The sequence below is a fragment of the Athene cunicularia genome, assembly GCF_003259725.1.
Source record: "Athene cunicularia isolate RWA chromosome 2 unlocalized genomic scaffold, athCun1 chr2_part2, whole genome shotgun sequence".
Lineage (NCBI taxonomy): Eukaryota > Metazoa > Chordata > Aves > Strigiformes > Strigidae > Athene > Athene cunicularia.
The window spans coordinates 1,847,126-1,858,432 of record NW_020799096.1 but is presented as its reverse complement, the minus strand read 5'-3'; the positions used below and the strand labels follow the sequence as shown (position 1 = coordinate 1,858,432).

At 42.1% G+C, this 11,307-nt stretch overlaps 1 protein-coding gene across 2 annotated transcripts in view; it reads right to left on the bottom strand.

The window, feature by feature from the left end:
* CNTNAP2 (contactin associated protein like 2) overlaps positions 1–11,307 on the bottom strand; it is a 1,177,736-nt gene that overhangs the window by 655,623 nt on the left and 510,806 nt on the right. The window lies entirely within an intron of this gene.

The following is an 11,307-nucleotide window of genomic DNA, read 5'->3' as shown; positions in this document are numbered from 1 at the left end:
CCCCCCCCCCCCCCCCCAGTCTTTATTAATACTGATAGACCTAGGGGGGCCTTGTCCTCTGAGTTGGAGGATCACGACTGCAGGAACAGTGATTTTCCATTCATGGGCACTGACACTGTAAGGCACCAGCTGTATCAGCTGAATGCTCCTAAGTCCATGATTCATCCCAGAGTGCAGAAGGAGCTGGTGGAGGTTATATCAGGACCCCTCTCAAACATCTACCAAAGGCCTTGGGACCCAGGGGAGCTACCTGCTGACTGCAAGCCAGCCAGTGTTACTCCAATGTACAGGAAGGGCTTGAAAGAAGCCCCAGGGAACTATACACCTGTTAGTCTAACCTCCAACCTGGAAGAATCATACTGCTATCAAAAGACTTTTAAAGAACAATGTAATAATCAGGCTGAGTCAACATAGGTTCACAAAGGGAAAGTCCTGTCTAATTTGATATCCTTTTATGATAACATCCCCCTTCTAGTGGGTGAACGGAAGGCAGCAGATGTAGTTTTTCTGAATTTTAGTAAAGCTTTATATATGGTCCCTAACACCATCCTTCTGGACAAGTTGTTCAACTGTGAGATGAGCAGGTAGATAGTGCTCTGGATGAAGAACTGGCTGAAGGGCAGGGATCAAAGGGTTGCAGTGACTGAGGCTACATCTGGTCAGTGACCAGTCACCAGCTCTGTTCTTCAGGACTCAATTCTAGGGCCAGTTTTGTTCAATATATTTATCAACTATCTGTATGCAGGAGTTGAATGCATTGTTAGTGAGTTAGCTGATGATACCAAACTTGGAGCTGCTGCTGACTCTCTCAAGGGACAAGAGGCCTTGCAGAGGGATCTGAATAGACTGGAGCATTGGGCAATCATCAATGTCATGATTCTGAATAAGAACAAATGCCGGATTCTGCACATAGGATGGAATAACATCAGGCACAAGTCTAAATTGGGAGAAGGGGTTTTGGGGTGCTGGTTGACAGGAGGCTCAACAGGAGTCAGCAGCGTGTGCCCTGGCAGCCAAGGGGGCAAACGGCACCCTGGGCTGCATCAAAGACGGCAGAAGCAGCCGGGCAAAAGAGGGGGTTATCCCGCTGTATTCAGCATTGGTGCGGCCTCACCTTGAGTGCTGTTGGCAGTTCTGGGCCCCAATATTTAAAAAGGATGTGAAAGTACTTAAATATGTCCAGAGGAGGGCAATAGAGCTGGTGAAGAGTCTGGATGCATGTCCTGTGAGGAGCAGCTGGGGCTTTGGGTTTGTCTAGTTTCGAGAGGAGGAGGCTGAGGGGCGACCTCACCGCTCTCTGCAGCTCCCTGGGGAGGGGAAGGGCAGAGGGAGGTGCTGAGCTCTTCTCCCTGGTACCCAGCGCCAGGACGTGTGGGAATGGCTCAGAGCTGTGTCCATCAGGGGAGGTTCAGACTTGACATGAGGAAACCTTTATTGGGAGGATGGTCAAACACTGGAACAGGCTTCCTGGAGAGGCTGTTGATGCCCCATGACTGTCAGTGTTTGAGAGGCATTACAGCAATGCCCTTAACAACCATGCTTTAACTTCTGGTCAGTCCTGAAGTGCTCATGCAGTTGAACTAGATGGTTGTTGTAGGTGCCTTCTAGCTGAACTATTTTCCTCTTCTTTCCTCTCACACATGTAGTCAGAAGCAGGCTGACACATTCTTCAGTTTAACTTGAAAACGGGTTTTCCCTTGCAGCCTGGCAAAGGAAACCCACAGAAAGTAGCAGCAGGAATACAGGCCAAGCACTCCCTGTTTCTGGAAGAGTGAGAAGATTAAGAATGGCCGTTGGTACCAACCACACATAAAAGAAGTGGTGTGTGGTACCATGGGTTATCTTCCAAAGTATGACACATATGAGTGACACACACAGTTTTTGCCTTCCCAGACTTGCTCCGCCGCTGTGCCTCCTGGCCAGTGACACACCAGAAGCACTCTCGTGCCTGCCTGGCGCTTGTGTTGCAGGCAGGGAGGGATGGAAAGGGGCAGCTCCGGATGGGGCAGCGAGCCTGGAGCCCTTCCAATCACAGGCTGCTGGGCACGAGCAAGAACCCCCGGGGAAATGGAGCCAAGGGGGAGAAGAGTCACACCTGCTACAAGCTTGCGATGGGCAAGAGAGCCAGGGAGAGCCAGGGCACGAGGGGCGCCTTGGAGGGGCAAGAGCCGCAGGCAAGAACCCAGCGAAAGGGCTCAGAGGAGCCCTGGCAAGGGGCTGTGCTCAGTGCTACAGAGGACAAGCAGCAAACCCGGGGGGCACCCTTGGGGCCCACCCTGGGGGTCTAGAGAGCTTCCTCCCCCCGGATGCGGGGCACGAGGGCCATCTTGGTGGAGCAGGAGCAGCAGGCACCTGGCCAGCATGGCCCAAAGGAGCCCTGGCCAGGGGCCGTGCTCAGCGCTGCAGAGGAAGGCAAAAAACCCCCGGGGACACGGGCTAGCCCGCCGTGGGGGAAAAAAAACCTTCCTCCCCCCAGCTGCAGGGCACGAGAGGCCACCTTCGTGGTGCACGAGCAGCAGGCAGTAACCCGTCCAAAAGGGAGTGGAGGAGCCCTGGCAAGTGGTCATGCTCAGTGCTGCAGAGGAAGGCAAAAAACCCCCGGGGGGCAGCGCCAATGTGTCCCGGGGGAAAATTCCTTCCTGACCCCAGCAATGGCGATCGGCTACTCCCTGAGCAGGTGAGCAAGACCTGCCTCCGCGTCCCACAGGCTGGTCACGCCTCCCAGGAGATGCCCAAGCCCTGTTCTCCCTCAGCCTGGAGCCATCTCAGGGGCTCCCGAGAGTGCCCAAAGGCCCCCGGCCTGATCGACCTTGGGGGCAAGAATCCTTCCCGCACCTGGCAGAGCACCAGTGGGTGCTCCAAAGCACTGGGACCCCTGGCAACATCCCTGCATCCCATTTCTTATGGCTGCTGCCCCAGGCTCCGCAGGGGATGAGGCCGGCGAGCTCTGCAGTGCTCCTCCAGAAGGCATTCCCTGGGGCTGGCCACGGCTACCCAGATGGAAAGGCCTGAGAGCCTCGGGCACCTCCAGGGGTTGGTGGTTCTTCTCATCTCCTGAGGGTTTGTGTCTGTTCCCTGAAGGCCAAAGCAGGATTTCCATCCATCCCATGGGCTTTGAACGTGGCCATGCTGGGAGCTGGCCTTGCAGCGGAGAACCTCCAGGCGCCTCCTCCAGCCGCTGGTCTTCCTCCCTCAGCCCCCTGCCAGTAATCCCACGCTCCCCTCAGGGATCTCCTCTTGTATGTCTTCGGGCTGCCCCCGGGGCAGCTCTGGCAGTTGGACACTGGCAGGTGCCCCGTTTTTTACTGCCCCGGCGCACAGCGACTGCTGCGTTGCTGGGGGTGGCACTGTGACATGGGGGTGGCACTGTCACATGGGGGTGACTGACAGGGTTCCCCATTCTCAGCCTCACCCACTGCCCCTCTGCCCAGCACACTTTGGAGGAAGCCTGTGCCTGTCAGTGTTTGAGAGGCATTTGGACAATGCGCTTACCAACCATGCTTTAACACTGGTCAGCCCTGAAGCGGTCAGGTAGTTGGACTAGATGGCTTTTGCAGGTACCTTCCAACTGAACTATTCTCTTCTCTTGAAGGGCATTCAATGGCAGCAGTGAGCAAAGGGCAAGGTGACCATTATTGGCCACTAGAGAAGGGGCATATAGCATGTCACCCTTATGAGATGGAAAAAACTGAACATTTTCCCCGTTAAGAGGATTTGGGGAAAAGTTGGCACCAGAGTGACATAATCTTCCAAAGTTATTCTCATGAAGATGGGACTTCAGCTTTAAAGCAGGACTTACTGTAGAAACTCAACTCAGTATAGGGATATTCTGCATATAACTCCCAAGGATCACTTTCAACTTATAAAAGCATTATTATGAAGAGTTAAATTTTGTTATTTCCCCTGAGAAATGTTGACCCTTTAATATACGCAGTTTCAAATCAGAGAACACTAACATTACCTTTGGCAGAAAGGAAATAAGAGTTTACACATAGCAAGATCCCATTTGCCATTTTGCTTAAAAAACAAAACAAAACAAAACAAAACAAAAATGCATCATCTTCACTTAAAGTTTAGGGAAAAGCAGAATAAATTGAACTAAGCCTGAAAGTAACTGCATCCTTAATATATGTTTTATTCCAGACATGCAGGAAAACAAATACCAGTGAGGCCTTTCAGGATCCAAATCAATAGCAGAAAACCAAGACCTACAGTTTGAAATCTGCCAAAGTTTTTTGTTCCATGAGAAAAAACTCACCTGATTTTTCTAGTGAATAAGTCATCACAGACAAATGGATCAATCACCACTTACAGGAATGCAAGAAAATAATGCTGGGAGAAACCATGATGAGCATTCATTCAGGCAAAAAAGGTTAAAGGTGAGACTATTGTGATTAGACTGAAGCTATTTACCTGAACGCTACCATCCTTCCTTTGTGAAAAAGCATGCTGTAACTTTACTTCCATTTTCTACTTTTTCAGATGTTTATGGATTCTAAAGATACTTCTAAAATCTCCATTCTTCTGTCAACTGATTACAGACAACTGTATGGAAGACCCTTTTTGCAGGGTGTGTGAGCAATTACAATGTTAGAAAATTTTAGTCTGCTCTCTTCCACAAGACAAGAGGCAGACCTGATTTTAATAAACCTTAATCAAAATCTGAAAGATTTTATCGTATTTGGCCATACAATCTGTTTATTTAACAGGGATAAGTTTTGTCCATTCCACAGGAAAAAAAAATTAAAAGAGCCTTTCAAACAAACCAGCTACATACAGCCTTCTAAAGGGAATGCTGAATGATTAAAAAAATGTTCAAGTGTAATTAAAAACTTCCTGAGAATACAATTGAACGAGCTGATGGGGCATGTACTCATACAAAATATATTTGTTTTTCTCTTACTGATTATACATTCATTGCCAGCTAAAAATTAACCTCTAAAGAATTCACACAGTTGCAGTCCTCAAAGCCATGGTGCTTGAGAATATCTACCAGTAACCTCATTACTACTCCGATTAGAAAAATAATGGACTTTTCAGTTTGCTGCCAGTTTCAAAAAGTTGAGCGAAAAGAAATTCATATTGCATCAGATTAACAAAAAGGTAAAGGACAAAACATAAAGATGTGTTCTTAAGAATTTTTGTTACTACAAACTCATTTTATGTCAAATCTTCCTGAAATATTCCATTTAGGAGAAAAAAAAGAGTTAAAATTGAGCAATAAGGTATTTGGAATTTTTTTTTTTCTCTGTTTCAGCCTGAATCTTCTGATTTTAAAAGTAAGTTTTTAACGCAAATACTAAATATTTTTTTATATATATTTTTAAAATGCAGGAAAAAAGATTATTTAAATTTTAAGTAGTACCTAATACCAAAATAGACCCATATTTGTTAATGGTAATAACCAAAGGTAATAAATGGACTGAAGCCTGTTCTTTCTTAATTTCATGTCAAAATGTATGAACATGCATGTAGGAACAATCACAACCATCTCTTTCGAGAGAGGGGATGGAGAAAAACAATCCCTACCCAGAATGCTTATAAAGACAGATGTAATTTTTGGTCTTAAATTGCAAAACTCTACTGTTTAAAGACTACCATGACCTGAGAATATACGGAGGAGGAAAGGTATCTATTTTTATGACCCTTAAGGAAAAAAAAAAAATAATCTCCCGCATGGCAATAAACTAGAAAGTATGTTAACAAAGAATCAAGCTTACAAACGGAGCACATATTCAAAAAGATCTTTAAAAGTTTGCAAAGAAAACTAACAGTTCATTTCCCTTACTCTCCCTAGTATAGATGTGAGTATTCAGCCATGCACCTTTAATGTCAGAAAGAGAATATCAAGCTATGTTTGTCGCCGATGAGCTGTGAAGATGATGGCTAAAAATCAAACACAGAGACCTAAACACATATAGAACTACCCAGTATAAAAATACTGAAATTTAAGAGAAAAGGGGAAAAAAGGTTGAACGTTTAGCAGAACTCTAAACTGTCCCATCCACTGTCACAAGCAGTTACCCATTTCACAGAACCTCTGCCGAATGATTGTTCCAGTTCTGTAGGGTTTTTTTTCTCACAACTATATCGCTGTATATTCAAAGCACTGTTACTTACAGCAACTTAATAAAATTGCTAGAAATATGATAACATGATTTCACAAAATATACACTTCAAAATGGGTTTTTTCTTTCTGCCAGTTAATATTTTTATGCAGTTCCACCACTTAGATGGTCAGAAGCCTCTGACCAGACAACTTGGCACATTTATTATAAGTAATAAAATATCATAAGAAGAGACAGGGAATCTATGCAGATTACTGGACTACATTAATATTTTCACCATTTAGGTGAATATTCACACAGGTACCAAAAGTGTAATAGCAGGAATATGTATGGATACTTTTATATACATGTAGAGCTGTATTCTATTCAGCACAGGGTGTTCCAGTAGCAACCATGAGACTTCAAGGGTCTTTGGCTCATACTTTTTTTTTTTTTTTTTTTTTTTGAATCTGGCCAAGTGAAACTGCATCAGATTCCACAAAAGGGAAGTAAAAGAGACTTGCTTATCTACCTTAAATAGTGTCTTTGATGTTTGGATGCAATAAATGCTTTTGGACAGGGTAGAGGTCTCTCATTAAGTATGTATGGCACCCATGTGAGAGAGCAAATGAGAGATGGGTAGTTAGTTAGTGCCAGCCAAATGAAACCAAGCAAAGGAGGTTTCAAACAAGTATCACAGAACTTTTCCTAACAATGAGCAGCATAGCTGAATGTGGAATTAAGCGCCAAAGGAAACAGCGGCTCAGGTCAAAGTCACTTCACACAGAGTCAACTACACCAACAATTACCCAAAAGATCTGCTCAGCCCATACTTTTTAGCACTTCAGTACTTCCTAATCAGTTTTTGCAAACATTCACTTGGTTCATCCCTTAACAGCATCTCCAAACCTTATTTTTGTTCTTGTAACTTGTTTACATGACCAAGGTTTTGACACTTTACTATCTGGAGAGTAAACGTTCTCCATACAAACATTAATTATTTCATAAAACCCTAAGGGGACCATGGTTACTCTCTTCCTTCTTTCCCCCGCCTCAGCTGAAAATATCAGGAAACTGAAACAGTAACATTTGACATAGGACAATACAAGTAGTATAGCTGATAACCAAAATGAACGGATCTACAAACACAGCTCAGGTGACATTTGTTCAGCCACGCTGCTTCCCAAGTAGTATTAGCAAACAGAGAAGGTCAATGAATGGAAACAGCCATTCATGAAGCTTTATCATCATTCCTGTCAACTATTTGCCTTAACTATACTGACTATTTGCATGACTTTCTGCTGTCTCCAAGAGATTTACTTCAATCGTATCCTAGCCTTCAGAAGCGAATCATCTGGAATTTGAAAATTCTTACCATCAGACATACAACCGAGTCAAAAAGATTCAGACAGAAAATCAACACAGCCACATCAAAAACACTCTGCGAACAAAGGTATTGGTGAGTGCTTTCCACTCATGGGATTTCAGCACTCAGAAGGCTTCATACAGTTCCTTTGAAAAGTGTCTCCAAAGACTAACCAGTAGTATCACAACTGCCATTTTTGGAGGTATTCATCTGCCACAGAATGGACATTAAGGGACCTATGGCAACGATCCTGCAGGAGCTTATTATGATCTTCACAAATGAGTAGTAAAATGCATTACACTGCAGTTGTCATAGCCTCCAGATGCCATGTCTTTGCCACCTGTCTCAAAAAATTCATAAACGTGGACATGATGGAAGATATACATCATGTGCCTTTGCTCTCTTCCTCCAAAAGAGCACAAATAAGCATCTACTATCAGTTTTAACTTAACTGATTCAGTGGATATTTTGCCTTTGATTATATTACTATCTTTGTGACTTGCTTTTTGATAAATGATGTCACTGCAAGTGTAAAGATCCTTTTCCCCCTTTATAATGTATGATAATGATAATTTTAAAACAAAAGTTAAAACTCCCATTGTTTAAAAAGTGTTATGTTACATAATAGTCCATTTGCTGTTATCCAGGCTTGTTTTTCTCTGCAAGTCCTCCATGAACATAGCCATTAAGCAAGTTATTTATCCAATAATAGTACAATAAAGTTTTTGTTTTTGTTTTGTTGTGTTTTTTGGGTTTTTTTTTTTGTAAGTCAATCAGTTTTGCCCTATGGAGAATGAAAATCTTTTCTAAGTTCAATGGCACTGTTTATTCACAGAGGAAAATACAAAGTTCAGTCTGAACCTTGTTGTAGAGGGAGTTCACAACTCTTTTGGTGTCTTCTATGAGCTCCTCTGCTAGAAGACAACCCACAGATCTCATCTATACACAAAATACAAAAGGTGCAGTTTCAGTGACAGCCCAGATTTCAAACTTAAAGCAAAATAAAACAAAACTGAAAGAAGAAGATTTGGTAATGGTATGAACTTCTCCATGTTAGAGGTGTGAGCTCTAATCCCTCTCTGGAAATCACACCTCTTTTTTAACTTTAATTTGCTGGGCAAGGAAGAACATGGATTTGACATCTGGTAGAAAAAAATGAAATGTGTATCCTATATGCTTAGCAAAACAAAATAGGAACCTGAAAATATGGCAAGTAATGACCTGACTTTTGAACATACAGTTCGATATAAGGAGGTATTTTTCTTATGAGTCTGAAACTAATGACCAGGTTGCAGTAATGTGCAAGGAGAGAGTTTCTGTAGTCACTGAGTGTATGGCTTCCCAATTAAACCTTGCCTGTCCTGTGAGAAAATGCCTAATTTTTGTATCTTAAAACATGTGCTCTAAAATATCTAAATAAAAGGATATAACCCATCTGAATTGAATGCTTATACGTTTATTATGCAAATATAAGCACTTCTAATCATAAGGTTAAAACCTTTGCCTCTGCCAAAGGACACATCTACATGGAACAATGTAGAATTTTATACCTGGCTCCAAATGATGCATTTGAAGACAAGTTGGGAATTTGTACACATTCCTCTCTTGTTCCGGTAGTCATACTGAACGGCTGTCTTCCTCTCTCTTAACACAGTGAATTTTTAGTTTTCATTCTCAACTGCTCTGCTGCTACCTACTGATAGCATTTTGGGGACAGTCCTATTCGTGCATGTAAAAATGACACTGCATTTTAGGAAGGTTTTTGAAAGAAAAGTCCCTATACATATAAAAATGTAAAATATTATTATTCGTTTTATATTTTAAAAGTCTGTCGAACAAGCAAAACTACTGTAAACAACTAATAATTTTGTCAACAAGTTGTGTTTTACTTTTTCTCACATTACCTCTGAAAATATCCTGTTGTGTACCTACAGTATTTGTCTATCCATTTCATCAAATTTGCCACCTACTTTTACCTGAAAATACTGCAGCAAAGATCATGGGGTTTATTATTTGATTCTGCTGCATTTTTTTTTTTCTTCTGTTAAGGAGGACTGTATTTCACAGTAAATTAGATGTTTTTTTCAACACCTGAATTTGCATTTGATGTACAAGTAAGGAGGTATATTTTAAGTATTTATCATGCTGTAAAATTAACCATGCTGTAGTGTTTAGTATACTTAAAACAGCACGTAAAACATTTTAGCAGTATGATGGCAAATACTTGCTTATTAAGAGCCACGTATCCAATAATCACAGTGCTATCTGAAACTTCAGAAGCTTAGTTTCTCCTTGAGTAAGAATCAACTTCAGAATAACCCATGGTTCCTCTGATAACAGATATGCTGTTTTCTTTTTACAAACGTATCTAAGACCCGTGTGTGCCCTCAGCACAGCAGCACCAACACCACAGCAATTTTGATTTAATTTCTCTACTAAGTTAATGCAGCTGCTGGGAAACTCTCTGTGGCTTAATACATTTTTTTTTTAAAATTAGGGCTTTAATTCATTTCATGGAAATTGGAAAACCAATACCAAAATACTATTCTTTGTGGTTCTTATTGGTTCTAAATGAATGTAGATAGCCTTTTGACTATCTATGCAAATCAAAATAACTGAAATCACAAGGTGGTTTTCGCTTTTGCTGGTTAGGATGGCAAAGGGCTCCCATATGCCTTGAGTCACCCAGTGAAGTCAATGGACGAGACTTCCAGATGTGTGCTACTCCCCTTGTTAACCCCCCTGGTTATTAAAAGACAAACCTCAAATAGCTCCTTCCAGCTAAAATACCAATAAAGCCAGGTGTCCTGGTTCAGATAGGATAGGGTTAATTTTCCCCAGCAGTGGGGAGGGAGCTCTAGCTGGGTTATTCAATACCATGCTGACATCAGGTCCGGGCGCACAAGCGCAGGAAGAGCAGGGACGAGCAGGGATGGCTTTTGTTCATCATCGTTACCCTTCTCTGCTGTATCATTGCGATATATCTCTGTATATCTATTGTCCTGTTGATTGTTATTACTGTTTATTGTTATTGTAATTGCCATTGTTGTTGCTCGGTTTATTATTTGTTACAGTGTTGTATTAATTTTTTCCTTATCTCAAGCCCGGGGTTTGTATCACACTCCCTGCCCCGTTCAGTCCAAGGGTGGGGGAGAGACAACGGCGGCATAGTCTTGGGTCCCGGCAGGGCCTAAACCACCACACCAGGTCACTGCATAAAAAAATATGTACTTAGAAAAACGACATCAGACGCTTAATTTTCTGAATGTTTGTAGAGTTTCTGTAAGTGCTGGTCTGAATTCAAGGAAGGGAATTTAGAAACTACCCTTGCTTTTCTTAAAACATAATTTGTTCTGCTCAAGTTCAGAAGCATTTGTACCATTGCTTATCCAGATTTCAAAAGAAATTCTAACGTCATATGCAAATACTAAAGGAAAAACCTCTGAAAAGCGTGTCACATATTTAAACAATCTGAGCTATTTTGATAGAACTCTTGTTTATTTGCTCTAGCACCAGGAAATAAATTATGTCCTGTTTACCAGTTGTTCCCCTCAGGACTCAACATGACATTTGTCTGAATACTATCAACAATGACTAACGTGACATTTGTCTGAATACTTTTTCCTCAACTGGCCTATTCAGGCTTATATAATCGAATCTTCTGCAAAAGAAGATCAAAAGAAGCAACTTCAAAGCACTATTTCAAATTCCAATGTTGCATCTTCAAGAGAAGAACAAACTAGCAACTCAGAGTTAAGGTTACAATAAATATTTCATGAAGTTCTAAGCAATATAGCTAGCAATCCTGGAACATCTTTATCTAAGCAAAAAATATTTGAGATTCAGATTTTATCTGAGATCCAAACTGGTTTTTATTTTTGGGGGGGGGGGGGG